The sequence below is a fragment of the Aotus nancymaae genome, unplaced genomic scaffold (genome assembly GCF_030222135.1).
Source record: "Aotus nancymaae isolate 86718 unplaced genomic scaffold, 86718_ANA_hifiasm-v0.15.2.pri h1tg000102l, whole genome shotgun sequence".
Taxonomy (NCBI): domain Eukaryota; kingdom Metazoa; phylum Chordata; class Mammalia; order Primates; family Aotidae; genus Aotus; species Aotus nancymaae.
In genome coordinates, this window is record NW_026988517.1 from 353176 (window position 1) to 370402 (window position 17227).

The 17227-nt window shown below is 41.4% G+C and overlaps 1 long non-coding RNA gene across 1 annotated transcript in view; it reads right to left on the reverse strand.

The window, feature by feature from the left end:
* Positions 1–5695: 5695 nt before the first annotated feature.
* The window catches only part of LOC135272000 (uncharacterized), a 33491-nt gene continuing 21959 nt past the window's right edge, over positions 5696–17227 (reverse strand). The window contains exon 6 of the long non-coding RNA XR_010340122.1: positions 5696–10091. This is a non-coding gene — a long non-coding RNA (uncharacterized LOC135272000). The remainder of the gene's footprint in view (positions 10092–17227) is intronic.

Here is a 17227-nt window from a genome sequence, read left to right on the forward strand (position 1 = left end):
CAAGTGACCAGCGAGGAAGAAACACATTTAACAGCATGCATTATGGTAGGAAATAACCCCAGTGGGCTGACATATTGAGACAAGTCTTGAATGAAGTAGATTTTCTGTTGCCTTATGAACTTTGGGTATATTTACTTTGATTATCCAGATAATGATCAGATGTTATAAGTGAAGATAAATGGGATCAACAAATGCATAGAGACAAAGATGGTAGGTTGAGGAATGTACAGGCCAATATGATAGATCTGCTAATCTTCTATTCTTAGGATCAGTTGCCATGTATAAACTTGAAGCTTCTTATCACCTAGAGATGATCTTCCTCTAAAATCTTAAATTCCACTCGCTGGCAACAACTTCTTAACTGTCCAGGTTTTATTGTCATTGTAATTCTCCAAACTGACCAAGACCTTTAATCCCTCAATCCTCCAATTTGTTTGTCTATTATGGCTATCAGCCATAATCTATTCAACTTCTGACTGATCTAGATTCCCTGCCCCACCACTTTAGCCCCTCCTCTTGCTGTAAATTCCTTGCTTAATTTTACTTTTACATCACACATTCCTGCAAACATTTCAAGATTGGATCAATTCATTCTTATTTCTCTAGCTCTCTTTTCCATTATTGGAAGAAAGGATTTTCACGACCATTTCTCTCTATGCTAGTCACCTTCTGACTCTCAGATCATTATCTCTTCACAAAGAAATGGAAATTATCATCCAAGCACTACAAACAAATGGAGATAAGGTCCACTGCATCCAATCATAAATGTAGAGGTATTATTCCTTCAATATGAGGCCAATCCTTCTATCTGTGCTTTGGATTCTCCTTCTTCCTTTCTTACCCATCATTCTTCCACTTTTTTCAGATTATTATGTTTACTAGCTTTTTTAGGAATATTGTGTAAATACACTTATGTCTTTCCAATCACAAAAGCAAAACAACACTCTTTTCCTCAAGTCACTCTTTTAGCATCATCTTATCTACCTCTAGCATAGACAAACATCTTGAAAAAGTGACTTAGAGTCATTGTTCTATTCTTCCTACACTTATGATGCATTCTTCAACCTGTTGCAATCTGAAAAACACTGCCAGGAGTTCTCAAAACTGTTCTTGTCAAGGTCATCAATGAATGCCTTGTTTCCAAATTCTCATGGGTATTCTTACTTTATTTTACTTGTAGGATTTGATATTGCTAACTAACCACTCCCTTCTGAACATGGTTTCCTTGGTGTAATGACACCACTCACTCTCATTTTCTTGGTAGACTTCTTGTCCACTGCCATTTCCCTAAATATTAGTGTCTTCAGATATATCATTTAGGCACTTGACTCTTATCTTTCAAAACATCCTTCCTGAATAATATCATTTATATCTTTAATCATAATTTATGTACCTATACCATCATTTATCACTCACATGTGGAACAATCTGATCCAAGGAATAAATCCTTAATTAATCCCTTTTTGATGAGTTTTAGTCAGTCCTGTATGTTTAAATTATTACTCAATTTGGAGAAGACCATGGGTTCAGCTTTGAAGCAGTGCCTTTCACACAGCCACTGAAAGGCCATGGGTCCAAAACTGGATGTATCCTCTCCTTCTCTCCTACTTCCAGCCAACTTTTCTAAATGTTCTCAAATCCATGAACATTTCCAATAACATTATTCTAGTAAATAACTAGAATTCGACAAGAACAATTGTTGCGTTTACTAACGTAAATGAAGAAACCTCATCATTTAAGACATCTATAACTGAGTAAGAAATATATAATCCAGGTAAGTGTAGCAAAAAAAATCACACAGTTCATTTAAATTATATTTGAAAGTATGTGTGTGTGTGTGTGTGTGTGTATATATACCTCTTTTAATTAAGTTGAGACAGTTGAGTGAACTACACCTAAACTACTAAATTTCAGAAGTCTAACTCATAAGAAACAAATATTTTAATCAAATTAAGGACAGAAAGCACATCATTTTAATATTTATATTCCTAGTTCCCAGCAGCATAAACTATAACAGAGTTGCTGCTTGATATTTATTAGTAAATTAGTGTTTGTTATTCAATACTACCTAAAAGTGAAAAGCATTTTCAACCATGTCATTCATACATGAATATGATATAGTTATAATTTATTCTATATACTAAATGGCTAAGTAAATAAGAATATCACAATTGTCTTGATTTATGTCTGAGAGAATTATATATTAATTGGAATATAGTAATACTACAAGGAATATAAGGTATTAAAGTGACTAGTCATGTGAGCTTTATGTTAAACAAAGACCTATTTTACAGCTTTAGTTTCAGTGCAAAAGTGACCACTACTCATGGGGAAAAAAATGTTTGACTATCTTGATGCCACCTATTACCATAAATGGAATACTAGTATTTTATGCATTCTGCTAAGGAAGAAGGTTGACTCTTCTTCAGCCAAAACAAACTTTATATATTTTCCCCTCAATAAGGTCATTTCCTCCCTGAGCAGTGAGTATGAACTACTATGCTGATAAGAAGTTAGTAAGTCTAGTTCATATTGCAGTAACACTCTACACTTAAAGCAAATAGGAATGAATTTTACTGTTGATACAGTTTGGATTTGTGTCCCTGCCAAAATCTCATGTCAAATGGTAATCTGAAATGTTAAAAGAAAGGTCTGGTGGTTGGTGATTGGATCATGTGGGTGGATTTCCCCGTTGCTATCCTGGTGATAGTGAGTTCTTACATGATCTGGTGGTTTAAAAGTGAATAGCACCTTCCCGTTCTTTCTCTTCCTCCTGCTCCTGCCCTGCAAAATAAGCCTGCTTCCCCTTTGCCTTCCAACATGATTGTAAGCTTCCTGAGACCTGTGCAGTCATGTTTCCCATACAGTTTGCAAACCTAGGAGACACTGAAACCTCTTTCCTTTATAAATTACCGAGTCTCAGGTACTTCTTTATAGCAGTGTGAGAATGGACTAATACAACTGTGGTCCCATCCTCCTTTTATTGTAAAATATACAAACACAAATAATGATATAAAAAAATAAATGCACAATGTAAATTTATAGTAAATAGAATTATAATAAATCAAACATCCTTGTAATTCACCACCAAGTTACAAAATAGAACTTTGCCAATGGCTGTACCCAATTATAACACCTTTTCTCCCATTCTAAGACACCACTGTCAGGATATTTACAGTAATATTTTCCTTGCTTTGCATTATGGTATTAGTATGTGAAAATGTATCATTAAAGTACATAATTTAGTTTTACCTGCTTTGAAATTTATACAAATGTAATAATGTAGTATAAATTTCCGTTGTGTGACTCCTTCCATTCAATGATTGGTTCAAGTAAGTACTGAGGTCAAGACTGTTGGGGTCCTGCGCTCCTCAGGGCAGGCAGGCTCCTTTCCCGGGGTGGGCCCCAGCAGCACCTGCACCATGTACCTGCATGGCCTCAGCATGAGAACACCAACTGCCGGGCACGCGAATGCGCATGCGCAAGCAGCAAGACACAAGCGCCAGCGCTGAGCCAGGGCTTGTGTTACAGTGACCGCCAATGTTGCGTGAGGAATGGTCTCAGTGGCTTGGCAAAGCAGTGGCCATCTGTGGCAGTGCCTCAGTGTTGGACAATGTCACCATCCCTGGGGAATCGTCGCCATGGTCCCGCGATTTTTGGAGACTGGCAGGCTGAACTAGGCAGAGAAAAGGTCCAGCAGGGCTTCAAGGATATCCAGGGCGATCTCCAAGGACACCCATGATGCTTCAAGCCTGCCCAGACAGTGTGAGGGTGCGTGTCCCTGAAAGCGGTATCAGCCAGGATTTCCAGGTATGGCCTGCCTCAGTGCTGATGGACTTCTCCCTCCCCGAGGAGCCTCCTGCAGAGAGCAGAAGCCCACAGCCTCAGGGGCCACCTGGCAGTGTGTGTTTCTGTGTGAGTGTTGGATGTCTCCATGTCTTTCTGTGTGTGTGTGTGTGCATGCATGTATCTTTCTGAGTGTGTTGAGTGTGTGCGTGTGTGTGTGGGTGCAACATGCTGACACGAATGTGGCCAGTGCAATCCAGCGTGGTTTCTCTGTAGTCCACCTGCCTTCTGTTGGGGTTCTGCCTTCCTCAGGTTCTTCCTCCAGAAGACTCCCCTTCCCCTGCCTGTGTCTGACTCCAGCTTTCCTTTCTGCCCCCTCTACAACCCTGTCACCAGTCAAGGCACATTCCATCCAGGTCCCCTAGTGAAGGGAGCAGTAAGGAAAGATGGATAGAGAGGAGACCATGCTGGACTTTGCACCAAGGCCCTCTTTCATAGTCCAAGCACCAAGTGGTGCTGACAGGAAGGAGGCTCAAACCCAGCAAGGGTGTTATGCTGGCCTCAGTTATGAGAAGCTCTCCATTTGCTCTGAAAACAAGAGATGCAGGGAAACTATATCTAGGGGAATAAACTTCATCTTGTCAAAAATAAGATAAAAAGGAAAGAAAAGGAGCTAAATAACAACTGCCTGAGCCGGGCACGGTGGCTCACACCTGTAATCCCAGTATTTTGGGAGGCTGAGGAGGTCAAGAGGTCAAGACCATCCTGGCCAATATGGTGAAACCCTGTCTCCACTGAAAATACAGTAAGTAGCTGGGTGTTGTGGTGCATGCCTGTAGTCCCAGCTACCCAGGAGGCTAAGGCAGGAGAATTGCTTAAATCCGGGAGGCAGAGGTTGCAGTGAGCCAAGATCACACCATTGCACTCCAGCCTGGTGACAGAGTGAGACTTGGTCTCAAAAAAAACCCAACCAAACAAACAAAAACAATTGCCTGACAATGGGCAGTTCAGGGGAGTGTATAAACCTTCCTTTCCTGGGAAGCTGAGAAACAAGAATTGAACAATTAGTGGGGTGCAGAGGCTCACAGCTCTAATCCCAGCACTTTGAGAGGCCAAAATGGGCAGATCACTGTGGTCAGGAGTTCAAGACCAGCCTGGCCAACATGGGGAAACTCCATCTTCACTGAAAATACAAAAATTAGCTGGGCATAATAGTGTACGCCTATAATCCCAGCTACTCAGGAGGCTGAGGCAGGAAAATCACTTGAACCTGGGAGGCAGAGGTTGCAGTGAGCTGAGATCAGGCCACTGTACTCCAGCCTGGGCAAAAAAAGAAAAATGAAAAATATTGTTAATCAAATGAATAAAAGAGAGTTTGTATTAAATGAAACGCCTCAAAAATAGCCTCATAAACAGGAAATATATAGAACACAATAGGTTAAATGAGGTGAATTTGTTGTTTTGTAGGCATGAAATGGCTGAATATTGGGAGTTTCATAAGTGTTAAGCCATAGATATTTAAGCCCAAAGATATTTTTGACAAAAAAAAAAACACACACACACAAGTGAAAGTGAGTAAATCTATTTGAAAATGGCAGTGTTCAACTAAAAGTGCAAAAATGGTAGCTTTATGTTTTTCATAAGAAATGTGTTTTTTTTTAATTTAATTTAACTTTATTATTTTCTTGGAGACAGTCTTGCTTTGTTACCCAGGTTGAAGTGGATCTCAGCTCACTGCAACCTCTGCCTCCCAGGTTCAAGTGATTTTCCTGCCTCAGCCTCCTGAGTAGCTGGGATTATAGGCGTACCCTATTATGCCCAGCTAATTTTTGTATTTTCAGTGAAGATGGAGTTTCCCCATGTTGGCCAGGCTGGTCTTGAACTCCTGACCACAGTGATCTGCCCCGTCTTGGCCTCCAAATGTGCCGGGATCACAGGCATGAGCCACTGCACCTGGCCAACAATTTCTTTTTCTAATATGGACCTGGATGATCCCCCACCAAACAATTTCCATAGGTTTCAAATACTCTTCATTTTGACATTGATAATATAATTTTCAAGTGCTTATTACATTATAATATTTATAAGCCAAAAAGCTAAAACTAAAGTAAGTTCAAATACTACTATACAATATAGAAAAAATTTTTTCAACACTAAAACAAACTTCAAAAATAGACTCTATAGGAAAAATACAACTGTTTAAAAGCATTTGATTAAAAATGAAATACTCATTATAAAGCTAGACAAGCTCAACACTTTCTTTTACAGAAAAGAGTGCTATATTGTATTGGACAAGGAATCTCTGATTCATGCAGCTTTGCTGCCCACTAACCTCAATCAATAACCCCCGCAAAACAGAAATCAATGTTTGCTTTAATAACAAAGCAATGGATAATACTAATGATAATACTATACGATGGATTCATTCAATGTCGTTTCTAGTAAACAGAATCATTTTCCTTCCATAAGGCAGTGCATTACCAACTACAAGAATCTAAAGGGAATGAATTTGCAGAATGTAAGAACAACAATAAGAAAATCTGTAATAAAAGATCCCCTTTCAAGGTAACCCCAAAGTGTTTTAATGCCTTTTTTTATTACAACACACAGACGCATGCACACACATGTGCTCTCTATTATGGTAAGGTTGTGTGAAAGGAGAATATTTTGGGCCCCCCAAATCACTAAGCTAAAGGGAAAATTCAAGCTGGGAATTGCTGAGGGCAAACCTGCCTCCCATTCTATTCAAAGTTATCCATTTGCTCACTGAGATTAATGTCTGTCTGACTGCCTCCTTTGGAAAGGTTTATCAGAAATTCAAAAGAATGCAAGCTTTCGTCTGTCACTCTTGTGCTCTGAATGTCCCCTCCCTGCTTTCAGTCTTTCCACCTTTGCTTTCCAGACCAAACCAATGTGCTTCTTACATATACGGATTGGTGTCTCATGTCTCCCTAAAATGTATAAAACCCAGCTGTGCCCTGACCACCTTGGGTTCCTGTCATCAGGACTTCCTGAGGCTGTGTCACGGGTACGCATCTTTGACCTTGGCAAAATCAACTTTCCAAACAGTAACTGAGGCCTGTCTCAGGTTTTCTGGGTCCACACTTGCATTGCCACAACAGTATGTTCAAGGGTCCACAGGAAGGACTAGGGGCCTAAATGCAGTGATACCTCCCAGTAACCCTGGTTTTCAGAAGAGAGACGGACACCTACATTACCAAAAAAGGAACTGGAGGCTGCAGACAGAACTTTGAGTAATGTCCTTGGTATGGAATAAGGTGATCCAGCTACATAAAGTCTTGAAGTGTCCCCAGTTCTCTGGCCAGATCTTCCCAGCCATGAGGTGAGCCACAGAAAATTGATGGCTGGTGATTTATTGGCTTAAAATCAGTTACCGGTTTTGCTTTGTTTTGTTTTTTACAATGATTCAAAGATTTAAAAGAGTTGAAGGGAGAGTTAGACAGTACTGGTTGGGTCATCTGTCAACTTTGAATTCAGGGTTATTCTAGACACAGGTGAGGCATTCTAATGGCAGCAGCCAGTGAGCATGTGGGAGGGACAAACTGCACAGGACCCTCCACCTGTCTGGGGAACCCTGAGGAGGCCCACTGACCACCTCAGAACTTATCAGAAAAGTTCTTTGTATGCATGTATTGTTAGTTCTTTTGATTTAATTTCCTTTTTTCATAATTTTTATATGATCATGGAAGATTCATATTGCTTTTATCATTTTTTAAATTTTTTTAATTAATTTCTTTTTGAGACTCAGTCTCACTCTGTCACCCAGGCTGGAATGCAATGACAAGATCTTGGCTCACTGTAACCACCACCTCCCGGGTTCTTTTTCTGTTGTTTTGTTTTTTGTTTTGGGATGGAGTCTAGCTCTGTCACCCAGACTGGAGTGCAGTGGTACGATCTCAGCTCACTGTAAGCTCTGCCTCCCACATTCAAGCAATTCTCCTGCCTCAGCCTCCCCAGTAGCTGGAACTACAGGCACACACCATCACGCCTGGCTAATTTTTGTATTTTTAGTAGAGATGGGGTTTCACCATGTTGACCAGGCTGGTCTCAAACTCCTGACCTCAGGTGATCTGCCTGCCTCAGCCTCCCAAAGTGCTAGGATTACAGGCACGAGCCATGATGCCTGGCCACCTCTGGGATTAAGTGATTCTCCTGCCTCAGCCTCTCAAATACCCCCAATTACAAGCACCTACCACCACTCCTAGCTAATTTTTGTATTTTTAATAGAGACAGGGTTTCACCATATTGGCCAGGCTGGTCTCAAACTCCTAACCGCAAATGACACACCCTCCTTGGGCCTCCCAAAGTGCTAGGATTACAGGCCTGAGCCACCACCTTGCCTGGCCTACTTTTATCTTTATTTTATTTCTTATTATTGCATTTGTTAGAAAAAGAAATGGGAGTGATTTTTTAAATCAAACCTTTCAACCCACTTTAAATTACTGTACAAATACAATAATTTTCTAAGTATGCCTTGTGAAAAGGCACAATGACAACAAATCTAGTTCAAAGCTCATAATGGGCTTTTATTAGCAATTCTAGAATCAGGCAGCACCTCATTGTATGAAACAGAATAAGTGTTCTGATGAGCTGAGCGGAGGTGGTGTGTTTTATAGTTGGACACAGAAAACAAAAAGCAGATGGGCATTTCAGAGTTACTTTCCCTATATGGTTAAAGCAAAGGAGACTTCCCTATTCTGATGACTGAAGTTGGCTGGAATCTCTCACTTTTTAGAAAACTGGCCCATTTCAGGCTGGGCACAGTGGCTCACGCCTGTAATCCCAGCATTTTGGGAGGCTGAGGAAGGTGGATCACTTGAGGCCAGGGGTTTAAGACCAGCCTGGCCAAATGGCAAAACACTGTCTCTGCTAAAAATACAAAAATTAGCTGAGTGTTGTGGCAGGTGCCTGTAATTCCAGCAACTCAGGAGACTGAGGCATGAGAATCGCTTGAACCTGGGAGACAGAGGGTGCAGTGAGCCGTGATCTTGCCACTGCACATTAGCCTTGGCAGCAGAGTGAGACTGTCAAGAAAAAAGAAGGGGATGGGAGGGAAGGGGAGGAAAGGGGATGGGAGGGGAGGGGAAGGGAGGGAAGGGGAAGGGAGGAGAGTGGAGGGAAGGGAAAAGAAAAGAGAAAATAAAAGAAAAAAGAAAACTGCCCCATTTCAAAGTTCAGTTGGATTACACAGTGCTCAGCAAGAATGAGTCCTTTCTGTCTTGGGCTGGTCTGCTGGGGCCCAGTGCAGGGGCCAGTCCTGGACAACAGCTTCCCATGAACCTTCTGTCACCACCTTGACATGGATAAAGTTGGGAAGTGCAGTGCTGGAAGGAATTCTCAACTGGGGATAGTAATTTCCCCCACCCTGGGGGCACTAGAATTATAGGGAGACCTACTGGGTAGCTGTGGTGCCTGGAGGGTGCTGCCAGTGGGTGGTGTCTGGGATCGGAGATGTGCAGGGTAGCCTCCAGGATTATCACAGTGACCCCTTTGAGAAGAACCACTCAGAGCACAGAGCGCTGTCCTCACAGCAGCTACCTCTGAGGTTCCTGGGACAGCTGGAGGGACATATCCGAGGAAAAGGACTGAGCCACCATTTAGAAACCCAGGTTGTGACACTTCTTGCAAATGGCATATATATATCTCAGAAAGCTACATAGATAAGAGCCATGCCAAACACAGTCAACTTGGGCAAACCTGAGGCAAACTATATCCTAATTTGTGGGCTGATAAGGCTAGAGTTTGCCTGTGTTCTGTGTTTTCTACATTCAGATCACCTCTTTTTTGAGAAGAGGGCTTGCGCTATCACCCAGGCTGGAGTGCACCCATAGCACCCTACAGCCTTGGACTCCTGGGCTCAAGTGATCCTCTTCCTTCAGCCTCCCAAGTACCTAGGAACACAGGTGTGCCTCACTGTGCCCCGCTCCATGTAGACCCTTCTAAAGAGGCTTCTCTAATATCAACTGTAGTTAAAGACTTAAGTGCAATAACCTGTTAGCAATGACTAATGGTGGCAGAATAAAAATGTAACAAATGAAAGAAAAGGTTACATGAAATTGGTTTTAAGTGGTAAGATGTAAACCTTCCTGACAATGGATTCCTTCAGTCTTTCGGTTTCAATTAATTCCATCCACATAGTTTAAGTGTTTGACATGGGTGAGATTCTCACAATTATTACCTGGCTTCCTCAAGAACTCTTCTCATCACTGTATTTTTTTCTTTCTGTTTGGCATCTTCATTTACATCAGTTCCACCAAAGATGATTCCAAAAGGGATTCAGTGGCCTGCAAAGCAATGACAGTCACAAAGCAGAATTTAGCCCTAGCAACAGCCTTAATCAACAATTCCCAAGCAAGAATTTTAAACACCGATGTTCCCAGATCACAGGAGCCATGTTCTGCTGTATGTTTAGCTGCATCCACCTCTCCTGAAGAGCAGAATGGGTATCACTACAATAAACGCAGCACCAAGAGCAATCACGGGAGGCCCCACCAGTGTTGTCAGGGCTATCCTTCAACTAATTCATCTTAAACTTTAGCAAATAAAAAATTTTGTTAGCCATCATCTATCAAAGCCAAGCTTATCATTCCTAGGAAATGGGCTAATCTGGAATCATTAAAATTCATGACAAAAAAAAGCACTCTCCAAATGAGTCCTGTTGTTCATCATCACCAGCAGGCACCATGCTAGCTTGGGATGAAAACAGGGGAGAGAGAGGCATCACCTTGTGGATATCCTCAAGACCACCTTGATGATATCCTAAACTGTTCAGTACAGCAGGGGTGATGAATTATGAAAGGCACAACTAGGATGAGGGCCAAAATAATGCAAGGTGCTGAGGGCATAAAGTGGGAAGGAATTTGCAAAGGGAGTATGTGTTTTCCAAGTGACAGGCCCCTGTGCAGATGGGAGGCAGCAGGTGAGTCCATGCCCTGCCTCCTTGATGAACATTTCATGAGCACAGATGGGCAGGGCAGGGCATTAGGCCTGTCCATCCCAGGCTGAATGATGTGCTCATCAAAAGTGACTCCCTGAAAGGGCTCCCAAAGTTAACTAAAAATGTCAAGAGACTATTGCCAACAAATCACCCAGTAGACCAGATCTAACTGGAGTTCACCCAGTTAGATTTCTCAAACAAACTGTTTCTATCAAAATACTTAAAGGAGAAGAAACTGATCTTTTCTTTTATAGGGCTTTGAATTGTTTTTGTCATGTAAATTAGCAGATCTTGTCTTCTTTTTCTCTATCTAGTTCACTCGCACCCTAGAATTCCACTGCTATAAATTGAGGCGCCAGATATTGAGCCCAACAATAATACGTATGGCTCCAGCAAGGCTAAAAGTAGCACAATTTGAGAAGTAGCCTGTAGGTTGTGTGCATTGGTGAAGACCAACTCTTATTTTTGGAGCTGTGTGTGTGTGTACTCACACAGAAAGACTGGCCAAAAAAAGTGCATCTTGGTGAACAAAAGATTCTTGCACAAAAACAAAAACCATAAGCACACATTTCTTTATGCACAGAACATCTGTGACAGTACAGAAAATAACTGTTGTCACCTCTGGGGAAGGGACTTCGAAGGCTACAGATCTGGGATAGGCTGGTCACAGAGGCTCACACCTGTAATCCTAGCACTTTGGGAGGCCAAGGCGGGCGGATCATCTGAGGCCATGAATTTGAGACCAGCCTGGGCAACATGGCAAAATTCCATCTCTATTTTTGTAAAAATACAAAAATTAGCCAGGTGTGGTGGTACACACCTGTAATCCCACTAATCAGAAGGTTGAGGCATGAGAATCACTTAAACCCAGAAGGCGGAGGTTGCAGTGAGTCAAGATCATGCCACTGCACTCCAGCCTGGGCAATAGAGCAAGACTCTGTCTCAAAAAACAAACAACAACAGAACAAAACAAAAAGATCTAGGATGGGAGTGAGACTTACTTTTCACTCTGTAACACTTTATGTTGTTGGAATTTCTTATTATAGACCTGTAAGAACTTTTCCAAAAAGACACAGAAATGCCCACCCAGCAGAGAGAGTTCACCATGGGTGATGGGTCTAGGCTTTGGGAGATGTTGTGACAGAATGAAGATTTTTCTCATATGGGAAGGACATGAATCTGTGGAAGAGAGAATAATTGCTCCCAGTGATGTCCACATCCTAATTCCCAGGACACATGAGGCTGTGACAGGGGAGGGCATTTTGGCAGACTATCCAGACAGGCTCAACATAACAACAGGGGTTGTTACCAGTGAAAGAGGGAGGCCAGGTACAATGGCTCATGCCTGTAATCCCAGCACTTTGGGAGGCCAAGGTGAGCGGATCACCTGAGGTCAGGAGTTCAAGACCAGTCTGGCCAACAGGGTGAAACCTCATCTCTACTAAAAATACAAAACTTAGCCAAGCATGGTGGGAGGCACCTGCAATTCCAGCTACTCCGGAGGCTGAGGCAGGAGAATTGCTTGAACCCAGGAGGCGGAGGTTGCAGTGAGCTGAGATCTCACCACTGAACTTCAGCCTGGGGGACAAGAGCGAGACTCCATCTCAAAATAAAAAGAAAGAAATAAGTGAAAGAAGGAGGCCAGACAGTCAAATTCAGAGTGAGGAAGAACCCACCAGCCCGATGGCTCTGGAGATGGAGGAGGGCCATGAGCCAAGACATGTGGGTGCCCCTCAAGGCTGGAAAAGATGAGAAACCAGATTCTCCCTAAGAGCTTCCATGAAGGAGTGCAGCTGCGGACACCTTAAGTTCAGCCTGGGAGACCCACTTCAGCTTTCCAACCTCCAGATCCAGCTCCCTGGTCATAGCCTCAAGGGTCCTGGAAATTAGGATTCGGACATCTCTGGGAGCAATTATTCTCCAGAACTGGAGGTCAGGTGAGGAATTTGTGATGCTTGAAGCCACTGGATTTGTGGTAAATTATTACAGCAGCAGTGGGAACTGATACACTCTAATGCCACAAAGGGACTATATTAGAACATTTTCAAGCTGCTGATAAAGACATATCCAATTGGTATGGCAATTGGATATGTCTGGGCAATTTACAAAAGAAAGAGGTTTAATGGACTTATAGTTCCACATGGCTAGAGAGGCTTCCCAATCATGGCAGAAGGTGAAAGGCGTGTCTCACATAGTGGCAGACAAGACAAGAGAGCTTGGGCAGGGAAACGCCCCTTTATAAAACCATCAGATCATGTGAGATGTATTCACTATCATGAGACTAGCACGGGAAAGGCCCACCTCATGATTCAATGACTTCCCACCAGGTCCCTCCCACAGCACATGAGAATTGTGGGAACTATAATTCAAGATGGGATTTGGGTGGGGACAAAGCCAAACCATATATGGAATGTTCCCCCAATAAAAACTGCTACTGAAGAAGGCTAAGGAAAATAATAGGAAAGTCTTTTTCAGTGAAATTGCCAAAGACAGAAAAATAGACACCTAAAAGATACACACTATCAACGAGGTTGTTTAAAAGGTGTGAGCATATTTAGTACTTAAGACGACAGCCCTTTCAGCAAACTCAATCAGCCCAGCAGCAATAACCATATTGTCAAAGCTAATTTGACCTATTTGGAAAAATCATAGGACTTTCACTCCAGACAGCCCCAGGTTAGAATCCTGGTTCTCCACCTACAAGAGGCATGATTTTGTGCAACTTACTCAGTTTCTCTGACCCTTCTGCTATATCATCTGTGAAATGGAGATCATATTAATTAGCTGACTGGTGAGACTATATATGACATTCTGGTACAAGGCAGACCTCGTGAGAGCTAGTTTCACCATGTTTTATACTAAAGAAGTTTTAAATACATGTATCCAGAAATTAGTACTTAGAAGGGAATATGGGATATTTCATTTAGTTTTCTATTTTTTCAATGCTCATTCTATTGTTAAGAAAATAAAGTTTTAAATAAGTAGCATGTTAGCCTTAATGGCAAAAGACTATTATAAGGCTGGGTGCAGTGGCTCATACCTGTAATCCCAGCACTTTGGGAGGCTGAGGTGGGTGGATCACTTGAGGTCAGGAGTTCAAGACCAGCCTGGCCAACATGGTGAAACTTTGTCTATACTAAAAATACAAAAATTAGCTGGGAATGGTGGTGCATGCCTGTAATCCCAGCTACCTGGGAGGCTGTGGTAGAATTGCTTGAAACTGGAAGGCAGAAGTTGCAGTGAGCCAAGATGGTGCCATTGCACTCTGGCCTGGGTGACAGAGTAACACTCTGTCTCAAAAAAAGGCTATTATAAATTCACCCATGATTGCAAGTGAAAAATTCTAGAAGTACTCTGCTATGGCATGATGTAGAGAAAATATTTTTGCAAACTCTCTTTTTGTTATTGTGTATATATATGGTGTACAACATGATGTTTTAAATTATCACTACATTGTGGAATGGCTAAATCAAGCTAATTAGGCCAAGCGCAGTGGCTCACACCTGTAATCTCAGCACTTTGAGAGACCAAGATGTGGGGATTGCTTCAGCCCAGGAGTTTGAGACCAGCCTGGGAAACACAGCAAGATTCCATTTCTTAAAAAAAAAAAAAAAAAAAAAAAAAAAAAAAAAATTAAGCTAATTAACATATGTATTACCTCACATATTTATCATTTATTTGTGATGAGAACACTTAAAACCTACTACTCTCTTGCAATTTTTAAATTTAATTTAATTTTTAATTTTTATTTTTTGAGACAGAGTCTCACTTGGTTGCCTAGGCTGGAGTGCAGTGGTTCTATCTTGGCTCACTGCAGCCTCAGCATCCTGGGTTCAAGGTGCTACTCTTGTCTCAGCCTCCCAAGTAGCTGAGATTACAGGCACCACCACCACGCCTAGCTAGTGTTTGTATTTTTAATAGAGACAGGGTTTCACCATGTTGGCCAGGCTGGTCTCAAACTCATGACCTCAAGTGATCTGTCCACCTCAGCCTTCCAAAGTGCTGGGATTACAGGTGTGAGCCACCACACCTGGCCCCTCTCTTAGCATTTTCAAGTATACAATACATTATTACTTACTACCATCACCATGCTATGCAGCAGATCTTGAATGTTTTCCTCCTAACTGAAATTTTGTACTTTTTGACCAATCCTGAGCACCTGGTAGCCATCCTACTAACCTCTGCCTCTATTTGACTTTTGAGATTTCACAAGCAAGTGAGATCCACGTGGTGTTTGTATTTCTGTGCCTGGCTTATTGTGTTTTGCATTATGTTCTCCAGGCTCATTCATATAGCTACAAATGACAGAATATCCTTCCTTTTCCATTACATATATATACACCACATTTTCTGTATCCATTTACCATCAGTGGACACAGGTTGATTCCAGTCCTGGCTATTTTGAATAGTGCTGCAGTGAACATGGGGTTGCAGATCTCTTTCACACACGAATTTCATTTCCTTTGCACATATACCCAGAAGTGGGATGGCTGGATCCTATGGTACTTCTGTTTTTCATTTTTCAAGCATATAACTGCAAACTCTTATTCACTTTTCAAAACCCTACTCAGTCATCCCCTCATTTCTGAAGTCTTCTCCAAGTCTCTCAGAAGTAAATTCTTTCCCTTCTATGTCATGCCATGTATCATAAGGTCTTGGGTTTTATTTGTAGACTGGAAGATTCTCTTATTTATGTCTGTACCCCTTGCTCTAAAGTCATGGCTATTCAAAGTTAGGTCCTCAAACAGCATTTGCTGAAATGCACTGAGGATAAAGAGTGGTACACAGCTATTTTCCAAGGGGGTTGACTCAGAGCCACCCAGTAACTAGTCTTATTCATAAATCAGTGCTTGTGCTAGAATTTTGTCTTTTATCCCAGCTTTGCTGAGATAAACAGAAAATCATAGTTTCCTAAATGTGGCTTCTTAATCAGCCACCCGACCCTATCTGATTCCTCCTTAGGTTCAAGCCTAAAGCATATTCTTAAAAAGAAACAGAAGAGCTTCATTACCATACTCTCGGCCAGCATCAAATTAACTCGTAAGTTTTTCCTTGTGTGCCATTTAGGGAATATAGGCAAGAGCCCAGAAAGCATACTACCTGTGAACAGGTTCTATTCCGTCTCAGTTAAGGACACCTATAAAGTTCTGTTCTTATACACTTGAAATGATGGATTGGTATGCATGTCAAAAATATTTTACAGACATGCTCAAGAAGGAGAAATAAATACCATGTGTTACTTTGACATTCATATAGTAATTGGTCCATAACTGAAAGAATGAAAGTTGACATCATTCTTTAAAACATTTTCGGGCTGGGTGCGGTGGCTCAAATCTGTAATCCCAGCATTTCAGGAGGCCAAGGCATGTGGATCACCTGAAGTCAGGAGTTCAAGACCAACCTTGCCAACATGGTAAAACCCCATCTCTATTAAAATATAAAAATTAGCTGGTCATGGTGGCGCATGCCTGTAATTCCAGCTACTTAGGAGGCTGAGGCAGGAGAATTGCTTGAACCCAGGAAGCAGAGGTTGCAGTGAGCCAAGATCGAGCCATTGCACTCTAGCTTTGGTGACGAGAGCCAGATTCCATCTCAATAAAACAAAAAATTTGCATTATACCTGCAATATATCTGTAATGTGTATTAATGTTGATAATGTGCTATTTTCCATTATTTTCATATACTACTTAGCTATTTTATTTATTTGCTCAGCAAATACTGATTTTAAACCAAAAAGCAAACTTCCACTTGTCCAAGCTGTTAATGTTTTACTTAGCAGTATTTAATATACACAGTTACATAAATGTGACTAGTTATTACTGACAATATGTATCAAAAGCTTTAAAGGTGCATATACTCTTTGATTCTGCAAGGTAATTCTGGAAAATCCTAAAGAAAGTGGGCTCCAAAGGTTGATGCAAAACCCTGTTCATCACATTGTTTATAACTGAGGGGAAAAATGGAAATAAGACATGACCATTCATAACTATGCTGCAGAAGAACATTCAGTGACAGAGGAGATATATACAATCTAACATGTTGCAAAGTAGGTTACTAAATTATAAGTATACTATGATTGCAATCTTTAAGATATACACACAAACTACAGAGCAAGAGTCAGATACAGCAACATTTCTTCATTCAAAGCATTTATCAAAGTGCTTAGCTCATACTAAATACTCCATAAAAATTTTTTAATATCTTATATGTAATAAATATATAGATACAAATATACATAAATAAATATATAAAATATATTTGTTTTAATATATAAATTTTTTTTGATATGGAGTCTCATTCTGCTGCCCAAGCTGAAGTGCAGATGCATGAACTCAGCTCACTTCTACCTTTGCCTCCCAAGTTCAAGCGATTCTCCTGCCTCAGCCTCCCAAGTAGCTGGGATTACAGGCACCCACCACCACATCCAGCTATTTTGTGTGTGTGTGTGTGTGTGTGTGTGTGTGTGTGTGTGTGTGTGTGTAT